The sequence below is a fragment of the Prionailurus viverrinus genome, chromosome A3 (assembly GCF_022837055.1).
Source record: "Prionailurus viverrinus isolate Anna chromosome A3, UM_Priviv_1.0, whole genome shotgun sequence".
NCBI lineage: Eukaryota > Metazoa > Chordata > Mammalia > Carnivora > Felidae > Prionailurus > Prionailurus viverrinus.
In genome coordinates this window covers 67,764,732-67,781,318 of record NC_062563.1, presented here as the reverse complement: position 1 = coordinate 67,781,318, position 16,587 = coordinate 67,764,732, and the positions used below count along the sequence as shown (strand labels likewise).

Here is a 16,587-nt window from a genome sequence, read left to right as displayed (position 1 = left end):
GCATGTAGTATGGTTAGTCTTTTAAACTTAAGCCATTCTAGTGAGTAGTACCTCACTGTGGCTTTAATGTGAATTTTCCTGGTGACTAGTGACATTGAGCACTTTTTCAAGTGCTGGGCCCAGGGCAAGTGGAGCACTCTGAGGCCTGCATTTGCTCACCACATCCCTGTGCCTGAGGGAGTGAAACCTTAAAGAACAACTAAAGAACACCATGACAGATGGAGAAAGAGAACACATAAGAAAGGATAAAGCACTTTTCCTGCTTTTTAAACAAGGGGCCCCACAAATTATGTGTTTGGGCTCCATCTTCAGTCTACTGAATTCAAATATTCAGGTAGGGTCTGGGGTCCTGCATGTTCATTAAGATGCCAACATGGTGGCCATGTTCTGTAGACATTTTTCAATCATCACATAAATATGTTCAGTTCTTGCAGGACTAGACAAACAAGTGAAGAAAGAAACAAACAAACCCTCAACACCCGCTCTCTGTAAGGCTCTTCACTGTGGCCTTGAAAGAGTCCTCTCTATGCATTGACTTAACTTTTATTTCAACCATCTCTCAGCCCACTGCAGATTTAAAGTCATTCCATAGAAACTGCTCTTGCCAAGGTCAACAAGTACATTTTAGCTTCAAAATCCCAAGATATTTTTTAGTTCTTGTAATAGAAACCTTAATTTAGATTATTTGCCTATCTTACAATATCTCTTTTAACCACCCTTTTTCCCAATCAGGACAGACCCCTAGGAGCCTAGTTTATATTTTGAGATCCTTCCCTCTGGCCACAGATAACTAAACCTGAACCTGTTCTAGGAAAATCAGATTCTTTCCTTCTTTCTTTCTCTGCTTTTCCCTTCCTCTCCTTCTCTCTACCCCCTTCCTCATATCCTACTTTCTTCTCTTCCCTTCCTCTCTCCTTCCTTCCCTCTTTCTGTCCCCTCTCTTCCCTACCCTGTCTCAAGAACTGAGATTCTAGTTTAGTCTGGGCAAGTCTTTAACTAGACAATCTGTACCCTCAAAACCATATGGTGACCATCTTCCAGTTCCTATGTAGCCTCATGAGCCAAGGAAAGAAAGATATCTGCAAAAAGAGAGGACATCAGATATGCTGAGAAAAGCTGCAAGGATGGTAAAAGCTTTAAGTTCTTACCTGCAGACCTTCCTGCTCTTGAGTCTATGTGACACTCCTGTTCTCTTATAATCTATCCTCTCCTTTTTCTGAGCTAACTTAAGTTGATCTCTGTTATCTGTAGCCAAAGAATCCTAATTAATACCACCCTTGTTCTTTTCAGCTTCTTGGAAGAGAAGACTCTTCTTGACTACTTTCTTCTTTATATGTGGATGACTCCACCCTACTGGGCTTCCTACAGTTTCAGTCCTATCTTCTTATTCTTCCATGCTGGATCCTTTCCTGCTTCTGTCCTAAATATGCTGTTCCTCGGGTTTGTCTCTGTGCCTTCCTTGTTTTCATTTCATAACCCCCTGTCTCAGTCATTCTATGTGTCATCTCTGTATGGAGGTTCCAGGCTTCACCTGTCCCCTGAGTTCTATATCCTGCTTGATTGCTGCTGACGTGGCCCACGAGTGCCTTAGATTCACAAGTCCAGAACCAGGGTCCTTATCATCCACTCCTCCCAAGCCCCCTCCTGGACATGTCCCTAATTCCTCCCTTTTGCTCCCTTACATCCACTATCACCCAGTCAGCAAAGCCCCTAGTCCTGTTCATTCAATTTCCTAAATATCTCTTGAAATCATTTGCTTTCCTCCATTTTCCCTGCCTCTAGGCTGGTTTACACATCCTTTCTTCCCAGCTAACCTGCTAATTGGTCATCTTCTAATATTGCCCTCCTCCCCACCAACCCAACCCTCTTTCTACTTTATAGCCAGAATGATCTCCCTAAAACAAAAGTCAAATGCACATGCTCCTCATCACCACTTTCCTGCAGCTAAAGGCTAGACTTTTTAATATAGTTCACAAGGCCCTGCATGATCTGCCCCCTGCTTGCTCTCAGACTTCAGCCTCTAACCATAGGAGATTACTCAGTGATCCCACATGCTGTCTCAGTGAAGATTCACATGCTCTCTGAATCCTCATGCCCTTGCACAGGCTGCTATCCCTTCCCCAACTCTTCTGGCCTCTCTGCCCCCTTCTCAACTTAGCTGACTTACTCATCATTCAGGTCTCAGCTTTAAAGTCTCTTCTGTGGTAGTCTTTCTTGACCCTCACCCCATAACTGCCCTCATCACACTCTCATGCTCCATTATAATTGCCTGTTTATGTATCTGCCCCTCATTAGATCATGAGTTTTATGAAGGCAGGGCCCATACCCTCACCTTCTAGCCAGTGCCTGGCACATGGTAGGGATTCAAATCTGTTGACTGAACAAGTGAATGTTAAAGCAATTCAAGTTCTTTAACATAAATGGAAGGCAGGTTTAAGGATGAGAAAGGTGAAATGAGATTAAAGAATAAGCAAGGCCCAGATATAGAGGAGATCACGTCTCAGGCAGAAGTTTGATTTTGATTCTGTCAGTAAGAGGGAGATGGATAAATCTTACTCCCCAAATTCACATTCACTCGAGATGATCAGTTGGTTTATCTCCCTATACCACATCACCTCTGAACTTCAGCTTATGCTCATTCCCTGCCTAAATTTCCACTCCTGTTTCAATCACATCTCACCTGCTCTCTGAAGCTTTCCCTGGCTCATCCAGACCCTCCCATTTCCTTAAGATTCCACAACATCCTAAGCAGGTACTACATAGTCTGTTACTTGATCGCATTCTCTGTTTCACTGTGTGCTGTTATCTACTATGGGTTACCTTATCCTTCTGTAAACCCAAATATAAGGAAGAGTGGCTACAAACAAATAAAAAAGGAGATGATGTTAAAAAAATAAAATAAAGTAAATAAGAAAATACAAAAATAAATAAAATATAAAAATAATTTAAAAATTTTTTAATAAAAAAATAAAATAAAAATAAAAAATAAAAAGGAGATGGTGTACACAAACATTGCAAAGAACATACAAATGAACATTATCCTTCCAAATTGTCTTTATTCAAAATAATCATAGAACTCTTCTCTGGAAAGGGCTTTAGATCTATCTTATGAACTGTATAAGAAATAGATTTGTTCATTATAACCCAAACAAATTTGTTTGGGCCCAAACAAATTTATTCAACTTGCTCACCCATGTTCTTTTTCAGACTCTGCCTCTGAATGACTTTTATATGTAATTGTAATAGCATGTTCGATCAGAAAAGCAGAACCACTATGAGTGATATAGATTGAGGGACTTAGACTTTACACAGTTACGAGAGGTGAAGATGCCTGTTCCTGTTGCCTCTGCATCTGGGGTGGGCCTGAGTTTCTTTAGACCAGCAGGGCCAGCAGTCCGGAAGGAAATCTGACATGAGGTGTGAGAGAATGAGGACAAACTGAACCCCATGTGGGTCTCTCTCTACTGCCACCTGCAGAAGGAGCTTTGCCCCAGAGCTGTACCTGTGTCTGGTGTCTGACCCTAGAGTCAGAGACCTGGGGCAGCAGTGCCTTGGCAGCTCCTCTGAACCCTGCTGCTGCACCAGGTCCACAAGGGGAGCCCCATGGACCAACAACAATGTGTGCAAGCTGCAGTGACACTTGATACCCTATGCTAACCTGCAAATTTTCTCATGACCAACCCTGAACCAGCAGTACCCAGAAGGCCATTCTGGGAAATGTAGTTCAGCTTACTAAGTTGATGGAGAACATAAACGGCGCAGTTATAAAACTCAAGCTGACCTCCAAGAGACAGTTTGCCACCACTGAAAGCAAATGCCAGTATAAGAGTTCCTGAAGAAGCCGGACACAAGCAAGGGTAGAATTTGTGGAATGAGTAGCAAATGCATCCAAGAAGTTCAGATTGATTTCTTTCAAAAAGGACAATGTTCATTTGGATATATAACGTTCTATTTCTTTATGGGGGGGGGGGGTGAGTCATAGTATTTTATAGTCATTCCTTCTATTTTCATTATTTTCCCCTTTGGTTCTCAAGTATACAAATCTTTTTTGGTGGTGGTGGTGGTGGTAGTGGTGGTGGTGGTTATATTTTAGCTCAAATGAGTATTGTGGCTCATTCATAAGTTCAAAAATAATGCAGAGGAATGAGTAGGTCCTGGGAAAGTATCCTAGAGCTGGCTAATTCCTTCCTCCTACCCAGGATATTCTTGCTACTTTCTCTTCTTATGGGACTTGTGGCCCTCTGGCCTTTCACCACTTGTGTGCAAGTTGTTATATGGCATATGTCAGCTTCCTTATTTTAGCTCTTTCTAAAGTCTTTCTTCTTTTGCGTTGATAATTTTAATACAGATGATCTTATTCTGGTCACCCTAGGCAAATCCAGAGGTCAGCAAAAACTGTCTGTGTGTGTAAAAAAACCCTAAATAACAGATGACATGGTTGATGCATCACACTTCAGTCAGCCTGATCCCAGTTTCTTTTTTTCATTTCTTGAACAAAACCCAGAGGCTTTTGATACCTAATATGATTACTAATGCATCTATCACCTGGACCACTGCTGCTGAATTTTTAAAAATTGTATTAAAATACATGTACTATTTTAATACAAATGTACTATTCTAACCATTTTTGGGCGTATGGTTCAGTAGTGGTAAGTACATGCACAATGCTGTGCAACCAATCTCCAGAGCTCTTTTCATCCTGCAAAACTGAAACTCTGTACCCATTAAATAACTCCTCATTCTCCCCTCCCCCCCAGCTCCTGGATACCACCCTTTTACTTTCTGTCTCTATGAATCTGGCCACCCTAGGTACCTCATGTAAGTGGAACCCTATAGGATTTGTCTTTTTGTGACTGACTTATTTCACTTAATATAATGTCCTCAGAGTTCATCCATGTTGTAACTGATGAGAGAATTTTCTTCATTTTTAAGGCTCAACACTATTCCATTTATTTTGTTTACCCATCCGTCCATCATTAGACACATGGGCTGCTTCCACCTTTTTGATCTTGTGAATAATGCTGCAATGAACATGAGTATAGAATATCTCTTTGTGACCCTGCTTTCAGTTGTTTGGGGTATACACCCAGAAGTGTAATTGTTGGATCATATGTTAATTCTATTTTTAATTTCTTGAGGAACTCCCATACTGCTTTCCATAGCACTATTTTACATTCCCACCAAAAGTGCACAAGTGTTTCAATTTCCCCACATCCTCACCAACACTTGTTATTTTCTGTAAATTTTTCTTTTTAATTTTTTTATCTTTATTTTTTGAGAGAGAGAGACACACAGAGTCAGAGCAGGGGAGGAACAGAGAGGGAGACACAGAATCTGAAGCAGGCTCCAGGCTCTGAGTGTCAGCACAGAGCCCGACACAGGGCTCAAACCCGTGAACCGTGAGATTATGACCTGAACCAAAGTTGGACGCTCAACCGACTGAGCCACCCAGGCACGCCTAAGTTTTTCGTTTAATAGTGAACATCCTAATGGGTGTGAGGTGATATCTTCTAGCAGTTTTGATTTGCATTTCCTTTTTTTTTAATGTTTTTATTATTTTTGAGACAGAGACAGAATGTGAATAGGGAAGGGGCAGAGAGAGAGGGAGACACAGAATCTGAAGCAGGCTCCAGGCTCTGAGCTGTCAGCACAGAGCCTGACATGGGGCTTGAACTCATGAACTGCTAGATCTTGACCTGAGCTAAAGTCAGAGGCTCAACCGACTGAGCCACCCAGGCACCCCTGATTTGCGTTTCCTTAATAATTAGCAATGTTGAGCATCTTTTCATGTACTTACTATCCATTTGTACATCTTCCTGGTAGAAATGTCAGTAACTCATTTCATTTTATTGCTCAATAATATCCCATTGTATTAATGTGCCACAGTTTATTTATCCATTCACATACAGAAGGACATCTTGATTGCTTCTAAGAATGCTTCTGTAACAATTGTGTCCAGGTTTTTGCATAAACATAATTTTTTAACTCATTTGGATAAATATCAAGGAGCATGACTACTTGGATCAAATGGTAGAGTACATTTAGTTTTGTAAAAAACAAAACAAAACAAAGAAACCAAAACTGCCAAATTGTCTTCCAAAGTGGCAGTACCATTTTTTATTCCCACCAGCAATGAAGGAGAGTTACTGTGGCTCCACAATCCTGTCAGCATTTGGTGTTGTCAAAGAGTAGAAGTTGGAATAGATGATATTAGGCCCACCATTTCCCCCAAGCCATGCTTTGGGGCTCCTACTGCTGTACTGAAATATATGTTTTGATGTCTTTCTTGAGGACAAGGACTGCTTCTCATCTTGGTATAGGAAGAAATATAGGGTCTGGCAAAAAATAAATGTTCACTATTTGTGTAAAAAGGAAGGAAGGAAGGAAGGAAGGAAACAGCCAGAAACACACATTTTGTATGCACTTTGCATCTGTGATTCCCCTATGCCTCATCCCACCTTTCAGCCTGGCCCCCAGGCCACATTCTTTTTCTTTAGCTCATAATTCCCCAACTCAAGGGAAAATATCCTTGCTGGACCGTGATTCTCAAAAGGAAGATTAGAAGAGTCCCAGTGACTTAAAAGGAATAATACTTGGTTAGCCCCTGAACAGATGCTGGCACTTTCTAAGGGAAGAATCTCATTGTAGGTTGTGCTGTTCTACGAACATTGGCCCTTGGCCAACCCAGAACTGAGGAACTTTCCTCCCTTCACTGAACATTTACAAATATATTTTTGGGTTGTTTTGTTTATTTGTTTTACAATAAGAATGCATGACTTTAGTAAGCAGAGGGACCCAGGATTTTTTAACTATAAAAATACACTTTATTCTTGGTAGAACATTGGTGAGAATGTTACTGTGCTCTATTTTTGTTGATTATTGTATTGAAATATGTATGTATAATGTGAACAATATTTTGGAATATTTTCACCCTTTATAACCCATAGTTCCTAGTTTTATTGAGGCTCCCATATTAACCAGAGTTTCTTCCATAGTGTAGAGAAGACAGATACTCCTTCAGCCATTTAGCCATGAAGCATGGTGTCCCCGAGGGCACTTTATTATTAGCTATGGCTAATAGCTAGGATAGGAGACTATGATAAGGATTGTTCATTCTTAAGAGGTAGAAGTGTGTGAAAGGAGAGACATAAGATCCAAAGGGAGATAGAGATGGTCAGAAGCCAATGCCAGGGATCTAAACTCTCCTTCCCAGCTGAGCCTCAAGATGAGGAGACTGTAGAGACAACTGGTTAGGTGCTGAGGTGCTCAAATCACTAGGATTCAATTACTCCATTCTTCAGGCATGGTATAACCCTAGGCTTCTAGGAGCCCAGTCTTTATCTTCTCTACATCCAACAGGGAGGGGGCATGATGGTGTGATCTCAGAGAGGACAGGCGAGCAGAGAAGCATAATTGGCTCCCTACAGCCTGTGTGTGGCATACGGAGAATCTAGCAGTTCCCAAGCACCTTAGCAAGGCAACACAAAGGGGCAAAGGCCTGATGGAATAACCAGTCTCAAGTCAGGATGAAGATGGCTCAGTAGGTAGTGCTTTTAAAAAATCAGACTCTAGGTATGGGTGCCAGTGAGAGACAAAAGACTAGATGAGGCCAGTCTAGGGGCCAGGCTAGGAAGCAGAGGTCACTCAGTGGATCTGAGTCTTCTCTTCTGGTGCCATGAAGTCATATAAGCTTCCACATAACCTGAAACATCATCTTGAAAAGGGGTGGGAGAGGAAGTGGGAGAACTAAGCATTTATGTAAACTTGGGGTCATTCAAAAGAGATTATTTAGATGGCACAAATAGAGATACTGGTGATTTGCAAGTTTAAAGATTGTTTCTTCCTCTTACTATTCCTGGGTAGGGAGCTTGATGGGAAAATTAGATCAGCTAAGGGAAAATAAGAAGTTTTCTTTCCTTTATACAATTGAGTGGTACAATGTATATATGCTGCCCTGCACATGTGGTGGTAGTTTGATGACTTCAATTGTTTTCCCCTTGGCTTTGTGTACTTTCTTGATTTGCACAATATTCAGTCCGAGGATCATTGGAAAACAAAGTACACACACACACACACACACACACACACACGTTGTAATATTGTAACCCAGTTACTACCATGACCACTGCTGATTTTGAGTCACCAGGCTCCACACCTGGTCTGAGGTCACCCTAGGTTCTAAAATCACCTGGAACACTTCTGTGAGCTGTCACTAAAATATTTTGCTGACTTTCTTCATCCCAGCTTTATATCCTTCTAGCAGAAACGTCCAGGAATTGTGTTATACTACCAAATTCTTAGAAGTAGTTTTCAGAGTGTTTTATTTGTATTGTCTCATATAATGCCAACAACTCTGTGAGTTAGATGGAAGAAATGGTAGTAGTTCTATTTTACAATTAAAAACAAACGAACAAAAACAAAAAGACTAAGCTCAGAAGCTTAAGTTGGGGCCCAGTCATAAAAACAGAAAGCAAACTAGGTCCTTCAACAGAGAGAATTTATTATAGGGAATTGGCTGCAGGCATTTGTATACTGGAACTGCTCATACTGATGTGGGGTCGGGAGGGAATGGTCAAGAAAGGATTCTTGAGACATTTTTGGTGCAAAAAGGTGTTTTCATTATGGCACAGGGATAGGACCAGTGGGCAGAAAGAGTTGCACTTTTGCTGTATGAACCTGGTGGTTATATGCTTACTGCTCAAGGGGGAGGGGACGTGCAATGAGTATTAGATCATAAATGTCTTCTGCGAATTTCTACTCTTAAAACTACTTTTGCAAGATTTCTCCACTGCTTATCATTCAGCTGAATGTTAACTATGGGTGAGATGTACAGGCAGTCATGTGACCCTTTAAGAATGTAGAAGCCAGCAACTATTTGATCATTATCGCAACTACAAGTCAGACTTCTGGGCTAAAGGTAAATGTTTTTCTGCTTCTATCCCTCATCAGTACCAGCTTAACTCCAGTGATGTCATGTTGGTAGTTGAAAATTATCCACAGTAAATTATTTATTTATGAAAATCAGCAATCATGAAAATTACAAATCAGGGTTCTTTTTGTTTTTGTTTTTCTGGAGAGCTGGTTATTAAATATTCACCATCACACCACTGGTTATAGGATTGGAGGACTGGGGTGGGGAGTGGGGGGAGGGAACATTGCTCCTCATCAGGCTCTGCCCTGGCAGCACAGAGCCTGCTTTGGATTCTGTCTCTACCTCTGTCTGCCCCTCCTCCTCTCATGTGTGCACAACTTGCTCTCCCTCTCTTTCTCTCTCTCTCTCTCAAAATAAATAAATGAACTTAAAAAGGGGGGAAGGGAACATTAAAGTAACGCAGAAATAGTGAATGGAGAAAGCGGCTACCACCCCAGGACTGGGAAACAAAGGAAAGAGGTAGGCTTATGAAAATCTAGGAGCTCAGAGGAGGGGCTCAGAGCCTGGGCTCAGACTATGGCGGGAGGGGGCGGGGGGGGGGGGGGGGGGGGGCGGGTAGTCACCTTCTTGAGGGGACGCAATGATGCTGCATGGGGGTGCTGAAAGCAACCGGAGGCCAGAACCTACCACCAACGCTTTGGGGGAGGTTGACAGGAATAGCGAGCCAACCAACGAGTGTGTCCTTCCTCCTCCTACCTTAAGCCCCCTCTAGCGCCCCTATCGGCAAAACTTAACAGGAGCAGCAACAAAAGAGAAATGTTTGCAGAGTTCCAGCTGCAGCATTTCATTTTTTTTTTTTTTTTTTTTTTTTTTTTTTTTTTTTTTTTCTGAAATTTATTGACAAATTGGTTTCCATACAACACCCAGTGCTCATCCCAAAAGGTGCCCTCCTCAATACCCATCACCCACCCTCTCCTCCCTCCCACCCCCCAACAACCCTCAGTTTGTTCTCAGTTTTTAACAGTCTCTTATGCTTTGGCTCTCTCCCTTTCTAACCTCTTTTTTTTTTTTTTCCTTCCCCTCCCCCATGGGTTCCTGTTAAGTTTCTCAGGATCCACATAAGAGTGAGACCATATGGTATCTGTCTTTCTCTGTATGGCTTATTTCACTTAGCATCACACTCTCCAGTTCCATCCACGTTGCTACAAAAGGCCATATTTCATTTTTTCTCATTGCCATGTAATATTCCATTGTGTATATAAACCACAATTTCTTTATCCATTCATCAGTTGATGGACATTTAGGCTCTTTCCATAATTTGGCTATTGTTGAGAGTGCTGCTATGAACATTGGGGTACAAGTGGCCCTATGCATCAGTGCTCCTGTATCCCTTGGATAAATTCCTAGCAGTGCTATTGCTGGGTCATAGGGTAGGTCTATTTTTAATTTTCTGAGGAACCTCCACACTGCTTTCCAGAGCGGCTGCACCAATTTGCATTCCCACCAACAGTGCAAGAGGGTTCCCGTTTCTCCACATCCTCTCCAGCATCTATAGTCTCCTGATTTGTTCATTTTGGCCACTCTGACTGGCGTGAGGTGATACCTGAGTGTGGTTTTGATTTGTATTTCCCTGATAAGGAGCGACGCTGAACATCTTTTCATGTGTCTGTTGGCCATCCGGATGTCTTCTTTAGAGAAGTGTCTATTCATGTTTTCTGCCCATTTCTTCACTGGGTTATTTGTTTTTCGGGTGTGGAGTTTGGTGAGCTCTTTATAGATTTTGGATACTAGCCCTTTGTCCGATATGTCATTTGCAAATATCTTTTCCCATTCCGTTGGTTGCCTTTTAGTTTTGTTGGTTGTTTCCTTTGCTGTGCAGAAGCTTTTTATCTTCATAAGGTCCCAGTAATTCACTTTTGCTTTTAATTCCCTTGCCTTTGGGGATGTGTCGAGTAAGAGATTGCTACGGCTGAGGTCAGAGAGGTCTTTTCCTGCTTTCTCCTCTAAGGTTTTGATGGTTTCCTGTCTCACATTTAGGTCCTTTATCCATTTTGAGTTTATTTTTGTGAATGGTGTGAGAAAGTGGTCTAGTTTCAACCTTCTGCATGTTGCTGTCCAGTTCTCCCAGCACCATTTGTTAAAGAGGCTGTCTTTTTTCCATTGGATGTTCTTTCCTGCTTTGTCAAAGATGAGTTGGCCATACGTTTGTGGGTCTAGTTCTGGGGTTTCTATTCTATTCCATTGGTCTATGTGTCTGTTTTGGTGCCAATACCATGCTGTCTTGATGATGACATTGGATGAGATGGACTTGACAGATATATTTAGAACTCTGCATCCCAAAGCAACAGAATATACTTTCTTCTCGAGTGCACATGGAACATTCTCCAAGATAGATCATATACTGGGTCACAAAACAGCCCTTCATAAGTTTACAAGAATTGAAATTATACCATGCTTACTTTCAGACCACAATGCCATGAAGCTTGAAATCAACCACAGGAAAAAGTCTGGAAAACCTCCAAAAGCATGGAGGTTAAAGAACACCCTACTAGCGAATGAGTGGGTCAACCAGGCAATTAGAGAAGAAATTAAAAAATATATGGAAACAAACGAAAATGAAAATACAACAATCCAAAGTCACATACAGAGGGTGGGTTGGGATGCGAATCAATTACTCGCACATTAAGCAATTTGCCTAAGGTTACATAGTAAGTGTGGTCTGTCTTGCTCACTGCAATGTCTCGGTGCCTAGAAAAGTGCCTAGTATATAATATACACTCAGTAAACATTTGGGTGAGGAAGGAAAGACGGCAAGCTAGACTAGTCCAATTCTACAGCACACATTTAAAAGCAAAGAGTCCAAAATATCCCTGGTTGTCTGCCCCACTGTGTAAGCACAATCATAGCACCAAGTATGTCTATACTTGAGCCACTCTCTCCCAGTTTGGCTGTAGGAACTAACTAAGGAGGTACTACTGCCTGGTGCTTTGGAGAAATGTAGATCTGGATTCAAATCCCAATTTCACTAGTCAAGAGTTGTGTAGCTTTGGGCAGATTACTCAGCATCCCTAAGCCTTGGTTTTCTCATCTGTATAATGGAGATGGTAATGATGTGCGAGCTTTAAATGAGGTAATTGTGCGTGGCACCTGCTCAATCAGTGCTCACTGTTACCATCACCCCCACCCCAACCCCAGAAGGGTGAGCAGGTAAGTGGTAGGCTGAGGCCAGTCAGGGACTAGCGAGCCTGTTGTTCTCGGCTTCCCACCCGGGCTCGTCAGAGCTGGCCAAGACCTGGGCTGGAGGAGTAGGGGGTCTGACCACGGCTGACACAGTCAAGCCTAGGGTTGGAAGATGGAGGCCAGATTGGCCAGGCCCAGGGCTCTGCAGCCCAGCAGGGTTCCAAACACCTCGCTTGGCACCTCATTCTCTGGAACCTGGAGATCCGAATCTGTGTTTCCCAATAGTTCCACGTTTCAAAGCAAGTTTACTCTAGCCCGAGACAAACGCGGGTGTGGCGGTTCCTTACATTCAAAACGAAACAAAAGAAAAGAAAACAAAGAGAACCCCCGCCCCCAACCCAGGAAGGCCTGCGGACTTTTCCCAGGCAAAAGTGCAGTGGGAGAGGAGCGGGTTCCTTTGCGGCTGCTGCCCGGCTCCAGAGCTTAGGAATACAGCCTCTTGGTGCTCCGGTTCGGGGTCCTGAGCCTCCAAGGCACCGGGGCCGCAGCAGTGGGGTTCGCCCTGCCCAGCGCAGGTCCCAACCGAGTGCCCAGTCGGCTCCAGGGCCGGGGAAGGCGGGAGCACAGCAGAGCTGCCTGCGCCCCGCCCCGGGAAGCACCCGCTCCCCCTGCCGGAATCCCGGGAATGTCGCCGGTCCGGAAAGCAGCTGGACGGCCTCTGGGCAGAGGGAGAGGTCAAACCTGGAATTTTCTTGGGCGCTTTTTCACAATATCCCCCCAAGCGTTTCAGTCCCATGACGTAGAAACCCACGGGGGGACGAAAAGGAAGCTGCCTTTTTCTCCGGGAAGACTTAGTTGCAGCAAAGGCACTCAGTCCCGCTCGTAGTCCCCCCAGATGCCTTTTTCAGGCTCGAAAGATCCCTTTGTGTCTGAGAGAGAAGCCCTTTCTCGCTTGGAAACCGACAGGGCCATCCCCGGGCATGCGTTTCCAGCTGGATTGTCGCCATCTCGTGGCAGGATTGGGTGGCCACACTGGTGCATAGGCCAGACCACCCTGCCTACGACTTTCTTGGGTCTCCAAGTACCTTTCCTTCTTTCCCCAACCAGTTAGCAATGGACATTTAAAAATCATGTTCTCAGGGCATAGGAGTTGAAGTGGTAATGCCTGTGTCCTCTCCACCTTCCAATTGCGTGTGCATGTGTCTTCCTAACGGCAACCAAGCGTTACTGGAGACTCCAGGAGAGAGCAGATGCCTTACTGAAGGGTTCTGCCTCCTGAGGCACCATGAGCAACTAGAACGAGGGGCCAATCCCCCACCAATTTCCCATGATACAAACTAATGATTAAGAAGACAGAGACGCACACTGTCTTGTTCCCACTGGTTTGTAATGTTATTATACTTGATGAGTATTATTAAAGGACCCCTGTTATTAAAGACTCCCTATTATTATTGTTGTTATTATTATTATTTAGCATTTATAATATATTCTGTATTTTCAAAGCACTCAAAGACTATTATCTCCGCCAGCTTTCCAAACACTCCAGAGAGGCAGTCTTCACTTTATAAAATAGGGAAACTGAGGCACTGTAATTAGTGCAAAGTTGATGGATTGATGAGTCAACAGTAGTCATTTCTTCCCAGATGATTATTGTCTTACTCCAAAGTGTCATAGATGCCAGTAGATGGTAAATAGACACCCTAACTTGGGAAACTAGTTCTCTCACCCACTTTTATGACCCATTGTAATCACATTAGAAACCCAGTCCCAGGAGTTTAAAACTTCCAAGTTATGTGTTCATTGCATTGAGCATATGGATGATGTTAATTGTATTTTATTTTATTTTTATAAGTCAAACACAACCCATTAAAAAAAAAGCAGGGATGTTGCAATCAATAAACCAGATGTATCTTGATTTGGAGAATAAATTGGTTTTCAAGACAAATACCCCATTCATTAGACACAACAAGCATAAAAAAGACCAATAAAAACCAATCATCTTATTTTAGTGTCTATTATCCTTTCAGAGACAAGAAAAACTATTTTCTACTTTCAGATTTTGTTTCTTCTTTCCAAAGATTTCAGTCTTATCAGTAGCCACACTCATATTACCACAGTACCTTAAGTTCCTTCAATAACAGCTTTCTCTCCAAAAGCAACAACAAAATAAATTACCTTGCTCTGCTCATAGAAAGTGCTCCTCTTCTTCCTCCCACCCCCTCAAAGAGAGAGAGAGAGAGAGAGAGAGAGATCCTGTCATTCTAGAAGTTTCCAATGGAAAGCTTTAGGCTTGAATTCAGAGCTGTGTCATGGTTGAGGCGAAGGAGAGTTTGAGAGACTTGTTCTACCATCAGTTGCTGAGTTAGCCTAGCCCCCCCCGCAAAGATACAATGTTGAGGAAGCTTGTCCTGGGAGCCTTCCCATAACCTTTAATGTTCTCTTTTTACCCAGTTCTTACCCAAAATAATAAATATCTAGATGTGCATCTTTTAAAGAAGTTAAGGGAGTTATTTGTTAGTTTGGGGTCTATCAGGTCGGCCTTCTCAACCTTTCTTTATATTCATTCAAGGGGTTCATTTTCTCAGAAGGAATGTATTTATAAATTGTATTAATAAATAGCTACAGTTAGTAGACCTATGATAAATTATTAATCCTCTGCAGCAATCCTTTGAAGTAGATTTTCATTATCACCGTTTTACAGGTAAGAAAACTAAAGTTCGAAAAAGCTCAGATAACCTGCCCATAGTCCCACAGCTAGGGAAGAGCCAGGATGGGTATACAAGGCTGCATCTTCTGTACACACAGAAATATGGAATTACTTACACTCACGGGAGTCCTTCAGGCAGGAAAACAAGACGCAGGAGTGTGATAGGTATATAGGAAATAAATTAAAAAATAATAGAGTGACAAAACATTCCCAGTCAGTAGGGAAAGAGTCCTGTGTACATACCCACCATTTACTGTGTCTATAGAGTGGACTCCTATAGGGCCAGATTGTAGGAGTTCAGTTTGCCAGCCAACCTCATCTTTTTGCTTTCCCTCTTAGGCCAGCTGGACAAGGTGGGATAGAATGATTAGTCAATGGAGAAGCACATGACTCTCCAAACTCTTTCCGACTCCACCTTCCAGCCAGTGGGGAGGAAGGTTCTTCAAGGAGATTCCAGCCTTTGCCAGATACAAAGAGAGTCCAAAGCCCTAGGCAATCCCAGTTGAAAAACAAATATATAGGCGTTTACTAGTGTGGTAAATGGGATTTTTCTGGGGGGAGCAGGATACACTGAGAAAGAAAGGTTGACATAACAATGGGGGAGGCAATTTCCACTCAATCGTGAGATTTAAAAAATTGGTTGGGAATTGTTAGACAATATAGAATGGTGTTTGAGAGTAGTTTTCTGGAGCCAGGCTGTCTGGATTGAAATACCAGCTCCATCATTTATTAGCTGTGTGAACTTCAGCCAGTAATTTGGCCTTTTCTATGCCTTGGTTTCTTCATCTGTAAAACAGGAGTGATTATAGTATCTGCCTCCTAAGGTTGATGTGAAGATTATGCAAATTAATGTATATGCTTAGAACAGTGTCTGGTCCATGGTACGCACAAATATTAGTTTCTATTATCATTATAGTGGAAAGAAACTTTTCAGCCAAACTTATCTGTGCTCCTAACACTGCTGGGTGATCCTAGGTAATTTATGCAACCTCCCAGAGCTTTACTGTCCTCATCTATAGCATAGGGTAATAACACGATCTTGTGAGGCCATTGTGAGGATTAAGTGAGTTATGCATAAAAATATTCATCATAATTTTGGTAATAAGTAGTGATTTAGTAAATTCCCATTTCCTTCCTTTCTTTGATTTAGCATTAATGATTTTTTTTTTTTGGTGTGTTTAGTGGTGGGAAGAGAATAGTAAAATTGAAAATATGCATAATCGAGAAATATATCTTATAATTAAACTAAATTGAAATATAAATTGAAATATATTTTATGATTAAAAAAAGAACTCTTTGCCTTATAGGGGTGTCACAGCACCTAGATACAACATGGCAACCAAGCAAGGCTATTCCTCAGGAAAACTGTAAGGTATGTCAACAGCAAGTCTATCTTCCCTTTTCCGTGCAGTGTTTTGGTCAGGTTCAACCTTGCCTCTTTCCAGACTGTCTGACAGCAGAATCTTGGGGAGAAGAGGGGGAGTAGGGTGAGGAAAGGGACTTGGAATGACTCACTGAGGGACTACGATGTTCACCATTGCTTTAGCTCCTTTCCCTTTTTCCTGAAGCCACAGTCAGCGGGGCTGAGGTGGAAGGAGAGGTTCAGTTTGGGCTAGTGACTCTCTGAGAAGCCCTGGGTCAGGGTAGGGTAGTTACCTACATCCCTGTTCCTCGGAAGACAGAATCAGCAACATCTAGGAGCTTGTTAGAAATGCAAAAGCTCAGGTCCCACCCCAGGCCTACTGAATCATAACATATGACAAGATTCCCAGGAATTTAGATGCACATCTAAGTTTGAGAAGGACTGAGCTAGAGCCTATGGAGTCTA

General features: G+C 42.5%; 1 long non-coding RNA gene across 1 annotated transcript in view; it reads left to right on the top strand.

The window, feature by feature from the left end:
- Positions 1-16,587, top strand: part of LOC125162417 (uncharacterized) — a 73,792-nt gene that overhangs the window by 16,474 nt on the left and 40,731 nt on the right. The window contains exon 2 of the long non-coding RNA XR_007151035.1: positions 16,067-16,131. This is a non-coding gene — a long non-coding RNA (uncharacterized LOC125162417). The remainder of the gene's footprint in view (positions 1-16,066; positions 16,132-16,587) is intronic.